Here is a 15,329-nt window from a genome sequence, read left to right as displayed (position 1 = left end):
TATTCATGTTTAGCCTTAACCCGAGACGCCTTGAAACGTTATATAAGATGTTCAGTTTGTTTTGCAAACCCACTATGGACGATGATAGCAGTGCAATGTCATCAGCGAACATCAAAAGAAACAGTTCGATCTCAACGGGAAGCATTTGAATTCTAATTCTGTGTCTGCCCTCACATAATTATTATTTCCGTGGCAAGCTCGTTTAGAGAGCGAGAGAGAGACAGAGATAGACAGAGACAGAGAGACAAAAAGAGCGAGGAGGTGGATTAAAACGTCACGACAGGAGCCACTGGAAACACGATTACGGGGTTACCGAGAAACATGGTGTCCAGATAATATTGAACAGAGACTCACCGATACTCTTCTTACAATGTTGGCTGTTTATCAATGATGTTAAGCGCAAGTTTGGTTAGAACCTATTGTGTGTGTTTTTTAGGTCTCTGTGTTTTTAAAAGTTACCCTAGACTTTCACTTACAAAGTGAGATCTTTAAACGTGGGCATCGGTCTTAGTGCATGCATATGCACACGAAAATGGTACGATTCTGTAAGTTCTGAACATTGGCTCTGAAAAATACAGAACAATTGCCGCCGTACCTGTTCTCGAGCCCGCGCTAACAGTGACGAACATGGTAGAAAGTCAGTGCGTCACAAACGAAGCTACGGACCCACCCACTTTCATAATAATAGTTGTAAAATGGGAGACTTGGTTTTCTAAGCTCCAATAAGAATCTTAGCCAAAGATCGGATAGCCATCCGTCCCGAGACGGGCTGTTACATCCAGCTTCCCCCTCCCCGCCTTTCGACCCCCCAAACCCACACGTGTGCTTGATAGAACTATGCACTAGGCTTTAACTGTAGCAAGAGTGCATTAAGGTTTTGTTATGAAAAGTTGTCCTGGGGAAAATCAAAAGCACACACACCCATGCACACACTTACAAATACGCAAGCTCGCGCGCACAACCCCAGAAGCTACCACAAAAGCGTTATATGACGCGTCGTGTGATGCTTTCTTTACTTATATTAAGTAGAGTTTTGGGGTAGAAACTCTACTTAAGTAGAGTAAGCATCAAACGGCGCGGGGAAACTCTACTGAAGTACAGTATTGAAACTTTACTCAAGTCGAGTTTCTGAAAATAACTCGCCTAAAGTTCAGTTCAGGAGAGTTTCTCCAACAGATTATGTGTCTGGCTTTCTTATTGGCTTAAAGTAGTAGCCTATGTTTCATAGCGCATGTGCGTGTATAGTGATATGTGAGAGATCACCGGTGCACACGAAAGAGAAAGAGGAAATAAGAGCTGCAAAATTAACAGGATCGAAAGGGCCAATTTACCGGGGCCACAGTTCGTAGTTGATGCTACCAACAGAATATTGCGTTCAGTGGAACGCTTTTGCAACGTCACCCCTGTTCAAAAGTGGTTCGCAAGCAAACTTCCATCTAAGCATGCGCGATCTCGAAGTCGGAGTACAAAACAAAGTGCATGAAATCAGCGAACCAGAGTGCTTTACATAAAACCCTGATTATGTGCACTTCAGGCAGGTTTCCCCAAAACTCGACTTAAGTAAAGAAAGCATCAAACGGCGCGTCATAGCGTTACCTCTTCTATGTGAAAGAGACTGCTTTGTGCCACGGGTGACTACGTCTTTGTTTGTATTTCAGAAATTGATAGAATGAAAGGTTGTGCCATCTACGTGGATGAAAAGGAATGCTACCGGTTTGACACACCACCAAAGAGAAAAACAAGTTTCACTTGTGGAAGCGGTGTTCTCAGTGGAAGGATCGTCAGAGTGTCCAAGAATACCACAGGAATTTCTGGAGACAACATTACAATCAACATTTGTGAAGTACAAGTGCTGAGTATGTTTAAATTCTGATGAAATTCATCTGTTCCCCTGTAAATCACCATTGATCTATCTTGGCTTGTAGGTGTGATAAGAACATAGCATTCCACTTCATGCATACCAAATATGTACCTGTGAAGCGTTTCCTTTTTAAATGACTTAAACACGCAGTTAAAAATAAGTATTGGTTTCGAGAATGATTCTGCATTAAATTCTCACTTTATTTACTGAGCGGCTATAGGCAGTAGATTTTGGGTGGGTCTTTAGTTAAAGGATACAATTATCCCAAGTGTAATTCTGGGCGAGTCTACGGTGATTTATAATATAGTCTACACATAAAGATTGGGATTTTTTAATGTCATTTACAAGGCATATCACAAAGCTAAAGAAGAAAAACAAACATGCAGAGAGCTAGGAGACACAATGCGGACAACAACAGGTAAATGTTGCAAATAGTGCAGGATGCGTTGTATTATATACAACATAAAAACCTGGCAGGGGGCTGGAGAAAAATGGACTGAACTAGTAAAGAGGCAGAGCAGGGGATGGGACGGGGGATTACATTGTTTTATAACTTTATCGTTCGCTTGCTCTTATCAAACTTCCCAACGGAATTGTTTTACAATACAAAACCACAAACAATAACAACATACTTTCGATATCAAACACTTCTTGATCACATCCCTGACACATATCAAACCGAGAATTAACTGAGAAAATTCTCCAGATAGGCTGGTAGCACCAAGGTGTGAAAGATAGCGGAGTCAAAATGTGACTGAATGCTCGATTGTGTCAGACCAATAAAGGGAACTGTGACTTCCGAGTTACTCTCAGCGTGCGAGCCTGCACGGGCATCAGAAGAAGAAAAAAAAAAGCGTTTTTACCCCGCGTAATGTTAAAGAAAAGGCACTTGAATAAAAATAAAATCAAAGTGTCAGCTTTCTTACGAATTTTGACGTTAGTATTTTTTGGCACAAAACACACCACAAAGGTACACACAAATCCTCTTTCGAAATCCTTATGCCAAGATCAATTTCGGGTGCCTTTGCCTATGAAACTCAACGCATAAAATTGTTGGCTGCTACAGCCATTTCCTCTTTTTCTTGGGTTCGTTCCGGGCCACTGATCACCAGACGGGACCCAAGTCTGAGGGAATCTGATGCATCATTACGTATTTTATTACCCTGATAGCCAACTGCTTCCAGTTATACGCTTATGAAGGAATCGGTTTGATATAAAGGAGAGCTAAGTAACTGTCAGTCAACCCGGCCAACAATTTGAACAAGAGCAACAACAATATAGTCTGCCAGGTTGTTATGACTTCTGTATTTGATCAAATAATACCAGTTTAAAGAGTGGCATTGTACACATCACGTCGCCGTAGTATTTCAATGATGTTGAACTTACAACTTCATAACAAGAAAACATTGGTTATGATACAGGTTGCAGAAACGACTCCTGGGGCAGTGGGTGTGACATGAGGTGTGGTAACTGCAGTAACGGTGAGGTGTGTGACAAGGTGACAGGGCACTGCTCCAGCTGTCCCCTTGGCCTCCAGCCTCCACTGTGCGATACAGGTCAGTGAGGAACAAAACATTATACAATAATCACTTGACTCCGTAGACTCTGTGTGCAAACTAGAACATTTACTTTGTTCAGAATAAAAGATACTTGTTTATTAAAAGAGACACTATGCAAACATTACATTATCTTGGCTCATGACAGTGGATATACATTTTGTCTTCTAATTATCGAGAATTAGTATTACGCTTGTAATAACTGTAAAATTAACAGCATAAAGATGTTTTTGGTATGAAATGAAAGAAGACCGTTTTTTCTACTTACACAATGGAATAGTATAGCTGTATCTATAGTCTTCCCTATTCTCAGTTTGACAATAACAGTTTGAGACATCGAGGCTTCAAAAAATGTTAAACATTCTGAAGTAAAGAATGCTTCGCGTAATATTTATCTATTGGTGATTATGTTTTGTTCGGCTCAGTGGTCGAGTAGAAACCAACAATTGCAGAGAATGTATTTCTGTTTGTGCTTTTAAATTAAAACCTTTTTAACTGACATTTTCCGGGAAATGTGCTGACATTTTAGTGTTACGATCTATTTTGTCTGGTAAAGCCTAAGGGAGATAATTTAAAAGAATCGAACGTGTTTTCAGATAGAGCACTTAATAACCTTGACAGTGATATGTAATATGCTGTGGCTTTTGTATGCTATGAACATATACAACTTGTTTGAAATCAGAGGCAACATTCTCACATTTTTTTGGACAAACTGTATGTTTACAGTTTTGCGGTAGTATTTGCAAAATTTGATGTTTTTTAACATTCACTTCCATCCTACAGTACAGGTAGGCCTTGCTTTGCAAAAGGAACGAGAACGTTTCGTCAGCGTCGTCTACAACCTGGTAGTGTCAACGTTGACGCAATATCTTCAATTGAAACTCAAAACGTCATCCACCAACAGTGGAACAGTCTTAGATAGAAAAGCGACCTTGACATTATGCATGGGTTCAACACCTTTGCCTCCTGGCAAACAGAAACTTCCGGGTTTAGATAAATTGACTCCCCAAAGAATTAAAATCAATGACAGAAACGAGTTAAAGTCTGTCGATTCGATTCGATAACTGGTGATAACACTACCATTACTGATGTCATCCATGATCTACATTCTGAATGCGAATTCAAAGCGAGTTAAAACTTCATTACACTGTTCTATTCCTTATGTTAAGTGTCACCATAGATTTAAGGAAAGAGTTTTCAAGTACCATAAAAATGCTAATATTGTTTCAGCTTAGGATGGGCATTGCCTAACTGACATGGCCCTCGCCTCTGTACCCAGCCCCAGTACTCTCATTGTTGTTTTATTATCAGAAGGTGCACACATGTTTACTGTCATAGTTCCATCATTAAGGTTACTTCAAGAGTACTTAACATTCCTTTAATCTCAACAGATTGTACACATCGGACGTTTGGACACAACTGTACACAGACTTGCAGTGCAGGATGTGAGGATGTTTGTGACAAAGTCTCAGGAAACTGCACGTGCAAACCTGGATGGCTGGGGCCTGCTTGTGATGCTGGTATGTTTTTAATGTTTCTGACCGAAAAGCACTATTCTGTACAAATACTAAGACACAAACACAAGGTTGTTTCATGTCCACATGGATGATGCATGCATAATTTTTTAAATGCAAAATAATTATAAACTGGAAGTTTGTAGTTTGTATTAATTTAGTTACTAAATGCATTTGTGAGTATAACCAATTCAAACAAACATGAGTTCGAAGTACGTCAGTGACTAAAAATCATTTGGAAAAAAGTTAGCTGAACAAGTTTGCTTTCTATATTTGTCATTTATTTGTCCTTCTTCGTATTATACGGCAGTCATTCTTTTTCTGTGGTGCTGATGTTGCTTTGAACCATTCTTGAATATTGAACAAAAACTATGAGAGATGCAGCTAATAAAGGCCCAGCTGTGAGATAGTCGGCTGGTTGTTTGCGTTAATGGCTCGTTAGTCCCCTAATTATTGGTTGTTGTAACTCAAGTGTCCGGTGAAAACATACGGCATGCATGAACTGCATGCAGAATTGCAGTGTCCACTGCAGTGACACTTGTGACAAGGCCACGTGACATTGTGCATGCAACAGAGGATACGGCTCTCCTTTGTGCTTGACATGTGTGTATCTGCACATTGTATGCCACTGTCGGCATTAAACGATGAAAGAGGGCGATTTGGGAGTTCCAAAGTTTTTTAAACACACATGTAAATAAATACAACTGGACATTGTGTAGGGTCTGTACGCCGTCAGCTGATGCACTAATGTTTTTATCCTGATGGCACAATTTACCCTACTGCCCCTTTTTACATTAAGTCAAGTTTTAACTAATCGTTTTAACATAGACTGGGAATTGAGACCAGAGTGGTGGAGTGGGTGTATATGTCTATATGTATGTGTTGAGCGATTCAGAGAAAAGTACTGGACCGATCTTCATGAAACTTCACATGACAATTCCTGCAAATGATAATCCCAGATGAATTTGTTCTTCATTTTTACATTTAGTCAAGTTTTGACTATATGTTTTAACATAGAGGGGGAATCGAGACGAGGGTCGTGATGTCTGTGCGTGTGTGTGTGTAGAGCGATTCAGAGTAAACTACTGGACCGATCTTTATGAAATTTGACATGAGAGTTCCTGGGTATGATATCCCCAGATTTTTTTGATTATTGTCTTTGATGACGTCATATCCTGCTTTTTGTAAAAGTTGAGGCGGCGCTGTCACACCCTCATTTTTCAATAAAATTGATTGAAATTTTGGCCAAGCAACCTTCGAAGAAGACCGGACTTTGGTATTGCATTTCAGCTTGGAGGTTTAAAAATTAATTAATGACTTTTTGTTTTATAAAACGATCCAAAATTACGTTCATCTTATTCTTCATCATTTTCTGATTCCAAAAACATATAAATATGTTATATTCGGATTAAAAACAAGCTCTGAAAAGTAAACATATAAAAATTATGATTAAAATAAAATTTCCGAAATCGATTTAGAGACAATTTTATCTTATTCCTTGTCGGTTCCTGATTCCAAAAACATACAGATATGATATGTTTGGATTAAAAACACGCTCAGAAAGTTAAAACGAAGAGAGGTACATAAAAGCGTGCTATGCAGCACAGCGCAACCACTACCGCGCTAAACAGGCTCGTTAATTTCACTGCTTTATGCACGAGCGGCGAACTGCGGTCATTGTGAAAAAATGCAGTGCGTTCAGTTTCATTCTGTGAGTTGCACAGCTTGACTAAATGTAGTAATTTCGCCTTACTCGACTTGTTAGATAAATGTCTTTAATGACGTCATTTCCGGCTTTCTTGTAAAAGTTGAGGCGGCACTGTCACAACCTTATTTTTCGATCAAATTGATTTAACTTTTGGTCAAGCAATCTTCGACGAAGCCCGGACAATATTGGATTGCATCTCAGATTGGTCATTAAAATCTGAAATTTCTACTTAAAATTTTACTCTGAGTGATCGATCCAAAACAACTTTAATATTATTCTTTGTCATTTCCTGATACCAAACAAATATAGACATTTTATGTTTAGTTTAAATCAAGCCCAGAAAGTTAAAATAATAGAAAAAAAGCATGCTTTCCTGTGAAGCGCGTACGCTATTGCGCTATACTGGCTTGTCACTTCAAGTAATCAACAAGCCGGCATACGCTTTCCACTTGAATGCCGTGTCTTTGCTTCCATAGGCCGCGGGGTATCCACACAGCTATTGTCTTCCTGACATAATAATAATAATAACAACAGTAATACGGGTATTTATTGGGCGCAAATCCTAAAATATTCTATGCGCCTTACAATCTTAAATATGATAATCAAATCTTAATAACGGGGCGGGGATATAGCTCAGTCGGTAGCGCGCTGGATTTGTATTCAGTTGGCCGCTGTCAGCGTGAGTTCGATCCCAGGTTCGGCGGAAATTTATTTCACAGAGTCAACTTTGTGTGCAGACTCTCTTCGGTGTCCGAACCTCCCCCCGTGTACACTACATTGCGTGTGCACGTTAAAGATCCCACGATTGACAAAAGGGTCTTTCCTGGCAAAATTGCTTAGGCACAGTTAATAATTGTCTACCTATACCCGTGTGACTTGGAATAATAGGCCGCGAAAGGTAAATATGCGCCGAAATGGCTGCAATCTACTGGCCGTATAAAATTTCATCTCACACGGCATCACTGCAGAGCGCCTAGAACTGTACCCACGGAATATGCGCGATATAAGACTCATTGATTGATTGATTGATTGATTGATAACAGCAACAATACACAACATAAGCGCCTTAAATCAATCTTAAATATAATAACAGCAACAATACACATTAAAAACAAATAAACCTAAAATAAAGGGAAACACAATCACATACACAATTCAAATGAATCTATCATTATCAACTACAGTCTCAGATGTTCCCTACACATAATGATGGGACACTTTCCCACACGCACACACCCACACGCCTTTTTATAAATACCATATTTTCGTTAATATTACTGATTCTGAAGATTGCAGGTATCAATTCTGTATGTAATCTCCCTCAGCTGGGACCTGCTTGTGATGCTGGTATGTTTGTATTGTGTGTTATGAAGAAGAACAGAGAGAGAGAAAGAGAGAGAGAGAGAGAGAGAGAGAGAGAGAGAGAGAGAGAGAGAGAGAGAGAGAGAGAGAGAGAGTATTAGGAGATTGATGTATATATGAATTGTAAGTTGATATGATTTGCACCGAGAGTTTGAAGTTATTTTTAAGGAATTACTTTTATTTACTATTTTAACTGTATGTTTAATGTCGTTCTATGTCCTGTATTATGTCTGTTGTCATATACACACCACAAACAAATTTCTCTGTTGAGATAATACAGTCTTCTATGTCTAAGTCTATGTCTATGAGACACTGGCCATAGAGAATGATGAAGGTGTTATATCTTATGTCAGTAGTCAACCTATAGAAACATTTTAAACAAATATTTGAGGCTTTTATATATGAATTCGTGCTTTGTGCTCATATTTACAATACGTTTTTATTGTTGAAAGTGTAGCAGATATTTGTATATCCTTGTTTGTGATGTACTTGTCGTTGGTCCGTACAGTAAATGACTAAGGATACAATTGTTGCAGAGGAAAAGTGGTTAAATCCGTGACGGAGACACCTTCTAAAGTGTATTCATCAATTCATCATCTATTTATGCCGTCGCGATATAACCTTCGTGGTTGAAAACGACATTAAACACCAAATAAAGAAAAGATCTATTTATGTATCTGTTTATTCATGTATGTATCAAATATTAATCAATAGATTGATTTGTCATATTATTTAGTTGTCTATTTACTATGTTGCTATTGCATTCAATTGCCATTTTACTTTTTTTTTTAATGTTAGTCATTGTTTTATTTATGTATTTATTATTCACACAGAAGAGCCGCCTTCCACCACAGGGTTCCCAGTTGGTGCAGTGGTTGGCTCTGTATGTACACTGGTTGTGCTTGTCATTGTGGCTGTTTTCCTCGTTAGGTGAGTACTACGTATAATGCTCGATACTTATAAATAGTAATGTTAAAAACAAGGACAGATTCATAGGCATGGCCTGTCTTCTGTTACAGTCAAAAGCCGAGTATTATTGTTGCTGTCTTACAGATGTAGCTTCTTTTCTGACCTAGTCGTGTGTTATTTTATTCTAGCGATTCTCTGTCACTTATCTAGAGATGATTTACCCTAGCCTATAATTTATTCACACCAACCACACATATACTCCCACACAGACACACACACACACACACACACACACACACTAACACATACACACGCACACACAAACACACTCACACATATACACACACACACACTCACACACGCGCGCGCGCGCGCGCATGCGCACATGAATACCTCGCAATATATTAGTCCAATTAACCGTTCTCAAAGGGATTATCGAGTGCTTATAACTATCCTCTGACAGTGCGGTTTCAACCGTTTGTTTGCATTCGAAAAACAAGAACTGTTATAAATATAGTATCATAGTAATAATAGTATCATAATTATAGTTTCATAGTATAATGATTTGTCCATACTATGTGCCCTGCAGATGGTTGAGGTCACGATCCCTTGTAAACAAGGAAGAAAGGGCAACATACGCTGCTTCTCACGGTATGATGAATTGTAATTGTGTGTCTTCTTTCATGGAATTTGTCATAATTATATACTACTATCTCGTCAGCCATTTGATTTTGGCTATGGTGTTTGATAGGTCATTTCCTCGTTATAGTATCTGTAACCTTAAGATTGTTTTGCAAAAGCAGTTGTGTATGGAACGCCAGATACGCAATGTCCCGGAATTCCGCGCGGACTTTTGAGTTTTTCTCGTCATTGATTGGTCAGAAATTCCGCCCGAACTTTTAATGTCCTCGCGAAATTCCGGCCGGAATTCGGACTTTCGAGCTATACTCGTCTTTGATTGGTTAAAATGTCCGCGCGCAATTCCGCCCGGATTTTTATCGGGAACGCTCGTATGGGTTCGGCACTTTCCGCCCGGAGTTTTAGATCGAGAAATTTAAAAATGTTGAAACGGAAGAGAATCGAATCGAGGTTAAAATGTCCTCGCGCAATTCCGCCCCGACTTTTATAGCAAACGTTGGGCACTCGTTTTGCACGGACTTTTAGATAGAGACATCAAAACAGTGGGATTAGAAGAGAGTCGGATCAAAGAATCAACATTAATCGCGCGCGTGTGTGTGGGAGTGTGAACACAGCTATTTCATGGAAGCGGTTCTTGCAAACAGTACACACACCAGAAAAGTGCTCATGAGTTGATTCCCTTGATTCAAATAAAGGATTTTGACTGACTGAACACAGAGGTTCGGCTGACCTTTTGCGCATCGGTTTGATTTGTCCTTTTTTTCTGTGAGCGTGTATCATATATCGCGCGCGCGCGCACACACACACACACACACACACACACACACACACACACACACACACACACACACACACACACACACACACACACACACACACACACGTACGCACGAACACACACGCACATCTGAAACGCTGCCTCATCCCCCACCTAACCCTCTCCCCAATTTGGAAAAAGAAATAAATATAATTTGTAACAGTATTTTCTGACGCCCGAGCAGATATTCTCGGAACAAGGTTGTTCTTTGTGACCTTGGTCTTTAACGGAAAAATCTAGCAGTCTGATGAGTAACGAATGGCGCATGAAATGAGTCATTTGTGTCGTTTTACACCTCTTTCCAATTCTACTTTGAAAGGATGCCGCACATGTATAACAACAGTCCTTCCTTTGCGCTCTTTTAAGTCAAAAAAGGTCTGACAAGGCCTCAGTTCGTCAAATGACAAATAATACCCTTACTTGAATAAAATGCAATACCAGCCCCCCAAAAAACCGAAAATACATCTCTGACAACAAAAACAACAACAACAACTCAATGCATGTCTGCAACAACAACAACAACAACAACAACAACAACAACAACAACAACAACAACAACACAATTCATGTCTGCAAAGGAAGCAGGACAGTTGCTGATTTCAGTACGTATCTAAAGAAGTAGATGCCCATATACTATATGATATGTGACCCTCCACCACGAAATGAGTCGCATGTCACCTCGCGCGCTTCTGCGCTAGGCTTAACCCAAGTCCGGGGAGTGTATGGTAACAATGTGAGGGTCACCTAAGTCACAGGCTAAAACTCAAACAGTTTTCGCTCTTTTTTAAAACGGTTTTCACCACTGGGTAGAGCATAAAAAACTCTTTTGGAAAATGTAAAAATATGAAAATCATGCAAAGGTGACATGCGACTCATTTCGTGGTGGAGGGTCACATATAGCGAGCAAAATTGCGTACAGATCTGTCTAAAATCTGTATTTTTCTGTTTAATTTCATATTCTGCCTGTAAGAAAATGTCTTCTTCAAGCACCTATGAAAATGGGTCTTGGCAATGATCGCATTCACGTCTTGCACCATAAACAGCGCAACATCCATTGCTATTTGTAATCCTGCGTTTTGAAGAATTTGAGTGATCGCCCTTGATTTCAAAGCAATTACATATGAGTGTCCGGTAAATTCCCATTCCATGTTTTTAGTGAGTAGAGAATAGCTCGAAAGTCCGGCCGGAATTCCGACCGAAATTCCGGCCGGAATTGCGCGAGGACAATACAAGTTCGGTCGGAATTTCTGACCAATCAACGACGAGTATAGCTCGAAAGTCCCCGTGGAATTCCGGCCGGAATTCCGCGGGAACATGGCCTATTTGGCGTTCCATAGTTGTGATGTATGCTATCATGAACCGATACCTTAGCTTTAATTTACTGGAAGCAAAAAGTAACTTGCCATTAGTTCAAATCTCAATAAACAACGGGAAGAATGGTTTATTCTATTTTAACTTATTGTCATTGCCGTTTTTAATTCAAAGATATCCTGCGAAGACATTTAGTGACTATTTCTTGAAATAGGATACCACAAGTACCGGTGTTCTGTATAATAATTCAGAAACAATAAAAGAAAAGTTAAGTGCAATCAATTGAAAAAAAAAGGCTATCACATATCTGTTCTACACAGGTATATTCATTTTATAACTTGATATCGTCAACATGTTATGTCTTGTCAAGCGTGTTAGGTGATAACCCTGTGTGATGCAGACAAATCTAAATGCGTTTGATTCATGTGTTACACGTCAACAACAAAAAACATGTTATATTCCAGAAATAATCCGACACATAACTTTCACGCATCCTGAAAGAATAGACAGGTATGAAACTATGGTGCAATAGTGCTGACGTTTTGGAGCTTTATAAACAGATATATAAATCTTAATTCCAGACTTTACTTCGCCTATTTAAAAACACAAAACAACCACAGTTTCAGTCAATGATCATATTTCATAAAGGTCTGTTCTTTTGTGAGATGTATGCAGGTTTAACTACGACTTTAAGTAGAAAGGGCGCTGGGAACAGATGAGATTATCAGTTAGTGGATGAGAGTGAACTCACTTCGTTTACAGAAAACTGACTAAAGCAGTTGTCTGCTTGCACAGACGTTAGTAACGCTCGTTTCGTTCAGTCACGTTTAAATTGGTTCAAACTATCGCACTTGAAACATACATGTATGTTTATACAAATTTAAGCGATGTTTGCAACTGTCATATTTTAACCAAGCCAGGATACAACGCCAAGAGCGAGGCCTTTCTTCATCAGAAGCGGTTACTGATTATCTCTTTGACATATAACATCAGGACAACACACGATTACAAATGACTTGTTTATGACGAATATACAATTGTCCTATCAACCTTTTTTCAGTCCCGTTTCAACCGGTTCAGAATCTATAAAAACATCGACATAAAATTCAAGCAGTATAATTTGACAAGACTGGGTTGTTGTCCTTCAAGCTGTTTTCTTTCGCAATTGTCTGATCTTGCTACACTCACTCTTAAACATTTAATTTGGAAGTTTGAAGAAACAGCACCAACAAGAATATTCTGATCAGTATTTGCTGATGAGAGTTAAAATGACGCAAAATGGAATTGGTGTCCAAAATGGCGTCCAGAAAGGAATCGTCAACACCAACTCTGTTTGAAGCAATGCTTCTACTTTTTTTAAACAACGGGTTTTGTGTTACTTGTGTTTGTATGTAAAGATTAAATAGACCAAAGAACTGTTGATGCACGTTGTAGGCTTTGTGCATCTAATAATTGAAAACGCCTGCCGTGTCCCATTTCTGTTGGCTTAGAAACCCGCAGGTCTTCTACACCATGAAGTCATCACGGTAACTTTGATCTCATATTGTCAAAATCCAGACTTAAATACCTAAATGTGATTGAAAATCTCAATCTCAAATTGTTCAGGAAACAATGGCCTTTTAATAGCCGTGTCCCCCACACGCTAGTTATCCATCAATTATTAAACTTCGACATTGATGAAACGATTGAAAAGAACACCTGGCCGGTTGACATGACACACACATTGGAAACAGCACAGAGACTGATGACATAGTCAATAAACATTCTTCAAAAGATAATGGGTAGTCAAACAAAATATGTGACGCACCCCACTGATAAAGTGCATAACACGCCAGTTACTTCCCATTGTTCAGTTGTCTCGACAATTCTCATCGAAGTGAACCAAGGAGATTTGCGTTCATTATCATTGATCTACAATTTCTACTTTCTTGGTTATTTGCGTAAACCTCAATTTCCCTTCTCTGTCTTTGAATTCTTGCTGGGTATTTTTGGGAGCCCGGCCTGCATTGTAAACATCAATACCTTGATTCGAGACAGGAAATAATCTTGCATCGGTCCAAGTTAGCGATATTCGTTTAAGTGACGTTAAAAACAATAAAAAACATTTTGATTCATGAGATTGTCACGTGATACTTAAGGGTAAACATCATCCGTTGGATTAATAACTTTCAAGATGAATTGCAACGGGCACTCAGTTATGTTTTTTGCCTGTTTATGCACAGAAACTGTCTCAACACAGAACTCTTCATTGTCAGATCACAGAAACCCGGTAACACTGTCGCCCATCCAGTCAGACAATGTTTACGAAGCAGTGGAAGGCGAAGTTAACCACGGATACGTCAACTCCCAACAGGCCAACAACCCATCAGAGTGCTCTTCTGCAATCCCAGCAAATGTGTTGGAGGTGGAGTCTAGCGGAGAGCTTCCTATGGAATCTTCAGCTCCCTCCAACGACCAGCCCAATGAAATCGTGGACCGTGACCGTGAAAACACGTACGAACAACCACGGATGTACGTGAACACTGGAGATCATCACGTTTATAGTGACCTCAACATTTGAAACAAAAATTTGGTAAAAAAAGAGATCACAGGCAGAACGATTTTTACTACAACGCATTTGACCCGCTAATGCAATATCATTAACAATAGCAGATTGACATTGATGTAAATCGCAACACGCTTTAAATAATATGTCAGGTAGTCACGGTTGTAAACTGGTGTATGCTTTCAAAATCAAATATTAATGCTAGTTGTTGGTGAAATACAAAAACATTATTCGAATACAAACGATGAATTATAATTCATAATAAAAACAATTTGGAATGTCATCACAAAAATGAACTCACTCAGCTGATGTCAGTCTGGATCTTACTGATTCATGAAATTGTGGCAAGAAGATAGCAGTGCAATTTGATATAGGGTACACACATGGAACTGAGACCTAAGCTAATGGGCACAATAAACCATCTCTCTCTCTCTCTCTCTCTCTCTCTCTCTCTCTCTCTCTCTCTCTCTCTCTCTCTCTCTCTCTCTCTCTCTCTCACAGTGATGGAAGACTTCGTTCTGATTATTTTCATATTGATCATATCTGTCCATAAAGCATCAGTGTTTCATAACGCAAGAATGTATGTATAGCCTACAACGTGTATATAGTCCTGTGAATAGTTTTTCTGCCTTTTTATTACACCCCCGGTATAGGGGTGTGTATAGGTTTCGGTCGATGTGTTTGTTTGTTTGTTTGTTTGTTTGTGTGTTTGTGTTCGCATATAGATCTCAAGAATGAACGGACCGATCGTCACCAAACTTGGTGAACAGGTTCTATACATTCCCGAGCACACGGTTAGGGAGTTATTGGTGGATTAAAATTATACAAGGACTTATAGAGGGACATCTTAATGGTCAAAGGGAAATAACCATTCTCACTCAGTCACTGCCACCAACTGAGAAGGTTATTTCCCTTTGACGGGGGTGTTTTTCCTACCTCGGAGGAATTTCTTGTTTTTTTATTTTTTACTGTCATGCTTATCTTTTGTAATTGTTTTACGTTTGTATATATATGTATTTAAGATTAGAATAGTCCCTCTCTGGGCGAGGGCTGGTTGAAAAGAAGCTCGTTTATATTGCTTATGCCACAACCCTCGTAAAATAAAAT

The 15,329-nt window shown here is 39.2% G+C and overlaps 1 long non-coding RNA gene across 1 annotated transcript; it reads left to right on the top strand.

Moving 5' to 3' along the window:
• The first annotated feature begins 8,633 nt into the window (after nucleotides 1-8,633).
• On the top strand, nucleotides 8,634-15,002 carry LOC138956618 (uncharacterized). The gene is made up of 3 exons (XR_011452725.1): nucleotides 8,634-8,931; nucleotides 9,500-9,561; nucleotides 13,900-15,002. It is a non-coding gene; the product is annotated as an uncharacterized lncRNA (long non-coding RNA).
• The last annotated feature ends 327 nt before the right edge of the window (nucleotides 15,003-15,329 follow it).

This window comes from Littorina saxatilis, unplaced genomic scaffold (assembly GCF_037325665.1).
Source record: "Littorina saxatilis isolate snail1 unplaced genomic scaffold, US_GU_Lsax_2.0 scaffold_599, whole genome shotgun sequence".
NCBI classification, from domain to species: Eukaryota; Metazoa; Mollusca; class Gastropoda; order Littorinimorpha; family Littorinidae; genus Littorina; species Littorina saxatilis.
The sequence above is the reverse complement of the archived record's forward strand: the minus strand, read 5'-3'. Positions and strand labels throughout refer to the sequence as shown.